Source organism: Lepus europaeus, chromosome 6 (genome assembly GCF_033115175.1).
Source record: "Lepus europaeus isolate LE1 chromosome 6, mLepTim1.pri, whole genome shotgun sequence".
Taxonomy (NCBI): Eukaryota; Metazoa; Chordata; class Mammalia; order Lagomorpha; family Leporidae; genus Lepus; species Lepus europaeus.
Window position 1 is genome coordinate 106,903,834 of NC_084832.1, and position 3,126 is coordinate 106,906,959.

The 3,126-nt window shown below is 47.7% G+C and overlaps 1 pseudogene; it reads left to right on the top strand.

Moving 5' to 3' along the window:
- Positions 1–1,721: 1,721 nt before the first annotated feature.
- Positions 1,722–2,116, top strand: LOC133762194 (large ribosomal subunit protein uL14-like; annotated as a pseudogene).
- The last annotated feature ends 1,010 nt before the right edge of the window (positions 2,117–3,126 follow it).

Below are 3,126 nucleotides of genomic sequence, written 5' to 3' on the forward strand. Positions count from 1 at the left end.
ACCACATCTCATATCAGAGTGCTTGGTTCAAGTCCCAGCTCCTCTGCTCCCAGTTCCTGCTTCTGACTAACCCACACCCTGGGAGGCAGCAGGTAATGGCTCAAGTACGTGGGTCCCTGCCACCCACTTGGGAGACCTAAACGGACTTCCTGGCTTCAGCTTCAACCGGGCTCAGCTCTGCTACAGGTGTTTGGTGATTAGAACAATGGATGGGTTCTCTCTCTCTCTCTCTCTGCCTTTCCAATAAAATGAAAATAAAAAGTCAGCACAAGACCTTTTCTAAAATATTGAACTATGTGCCATTTCGCTACCATCCTCACCAATGTGCTGCTGTGCACTCATACTTCATACTTTCCTTCCTAAAGGAACCATACTCCTTCCTAAAGGAAAAAAAAAAAAAAGATAGCACAACTCCTAAACGTGTCTTGTCACCAAGCCTCCCCACTGCCACCCACCTCTCCCTTCCGTCCAGGTCCCCTTTTCAATCCTGAGCCCTTGGATCCTCCTGGCTCTCATAGGCTCTTCTGCTCCCAGGCACATGACTAATTCACCAGCAATTGCCCATTCAGACCTCACTGGCAGGAATTTGTTGATATTCTGGGCAGGTGCAGAGAAGCAGTGTGCAAGAACTCAGAAAGCTGCAGGGTCAGGGAGCAGCGCTGGGGAGGGGAAACATTGAGAAGATGCTGGGTTTCCACCCAGGAGGACTGACTCGTTATGCAGAGAAATGAGTCAACTGCAACAGACATCCTCATTCCTAAATGCAGTGAGTGCCAGGGCTTCCATGCACCCACTCTCCATGCTGTCGCCTGCCCGTTTCTCCCCAGCTGAATGGATTTGCCTCATGTTTGCAGCACTCAGCTTTCCTGGGATCAGCTATGTCGAAGAGAAATCATCCAAACTGAGAAGGATCCCTGAGAATATCTGCCCTGACTTCCAGACATCCCAGCACCTGAAAGGAGAGAGTGGCTGAAGTCGTGAGGCTTGTTAGGATTGTAAGCACAGTGGGATCCACACGGCCCACTCTGCCTCTGGCTTTTCACTGAGTGGCCAACATACAGGCCCAAAGGGTGAGACTTTAAAGCAAGACCTTGCTTTATTGTCTAACTGGCAGATGCTAAAATATTTTTAATCAAAGGGAAAAGGATAGAAATCCAACACAATGAAGGGCATAGTTTCAGGCTGTAGGGAGTATTGGCAAGCCCCCCCCACACACACCTTTTAAATTTTTATTTATTTTCATTTTACTTGAAAGAGAAAAGGAGAGAGGTCTTCTATCCAGTGATTCACACCCCTAAATGCCCACAACAGCCAGGGCTGAGCCAGGCCAAAGCCAGAAGCCAGAACTCCATCTAGGTCTCCCACGTGGGTTGCAGGAACCCAGGTATTTGAATCATCATCTGCTGCCTCCCAATTGCATTAGCAGGAAGCTGGGTCAGAAGCAGCAGCAGGACTCAATCCTATATGGGTGCAGGTGTCCCAGGCAGCAGCTTAACCTGCTGCGCCTCACACCTGGTGAGTTTTAAACCAGACAGTATGGATTCCTTTTTCCCTTATCAGCATATCTTGCCCTTACAGTCTTCAAGAAACATAGCAAATACATATTGAGCACCTGCTGTTTCCACACATGACACTGGGGTGCAGGGATACAGAGAAGTACACAATTCTGCTCCATCCCTCAAAACACTGTGTACTCTTTCTGTCCCTTTCCACCATTCAAGATGTCGAAGCGAGGACATGGTGGGTCCTCTGATGTGGAATTCTGAATTTCCCTGGGTCTTCTGGTAGATACGGTGACAACAAAAATCTGTATCATCTCTGTGAAGGGGATCAGCACACGGCCAAACAGACTTCCCACTGCTGGTGTGGGTGCTGCCCAGTCAAGAAAGGCAAGCCAGAGCTCAGAAAGAAGGTACATCCAGCAGCGGTCACACTGGAGAGAAGATGGTACGTTTCTCTATTTTGAAGATAATGCGGGGATCATAGTAAATAACAAAGGTGAGATGAAGCACTCTGCCCTCGCTGGACCAGTTGCAAAGGAGCGTGCAGACTTATGGCCCAGGATGCATCCAATGCAGGCAGCATTGCCTGCCTCTCCAGTGTATTTGTAAAGTAAATAAATGAATGAATGAAAATAAATAACCATCAAGAAGTATTTGCTACAAAAAAAAAAAAAAATACCAAACAAACAAAAACCACTGTGGACCAATAGCTAAAGAAATGAAAAGGAACAAAAGAGTGGCAAGAAAAAATACCCCTCCCCTAAATACAGAAAATGTATGATTAATCCCCACCCCACCCTTATCCCCTACTCCAGCCCCCACTGTGAGGAAGAAGAGGCCAGAGATGGGCTTCCAGAAACAGCAGATTTTAAGCAGAGTCTTAAAGAATAAAAGTGGAAGTGTGAAGCAGAGAGGAGGGGAAGGCGCACCCCGCAGGCAGTGCAGGCAGACACAGGCAAGTGGATAGAAGCAGCCAGGAGCCACAGGGGCCCTCCGGGTGAGAACGCTGGGTTACCCAGGGTGTGTTAGAAAGCAAGGTGGGAGATTCAGATGAAAGCACAGACTGGGCTGGCTGGACACAGTGTGCGAGACAGTCCAGGACTTGATAGGGGTTTGATTAATAAATTCATTTACATGTTAATGGTCCACTTGGCTAGAGAAAGATTTGCAACCCTGGCATTTGGACTTCATCCTGTGAGCCACAGGGAGTAAAAAGGTCTTAATAATAGCATCCTGACTGGATTGGTGTGCTGGAAAACCCCCCAGTTTTCCTGACTGACCCTTCAACTGCCAGGTGAAGTGAGCCAATGTTGCATTCTTCTGCAGGTGAAGGCACTGTACAGCTGTGCCTTTGGGGGGGGGAGGGGCAGCTATTTCAAGCAGACTTAGCTTGTTGTGTCTGCTGAATTCTAAATATCAATGGTCATGGGTTAGGTAAGACCTCAGATAAAGCACACATTCTCTTTTACCCGGCAGGAGCCCTGTGATGCTCTGCCTAAGCTTCTAATGCCACTAGGACTAACAAAGGCTTATGTATAATACACAGAATGGCCCCTACCAAGACAGCTGGATGATGGTAATCACTAACATTCGTCTAACTCTCTATATTCACGAAGGGTTTTTT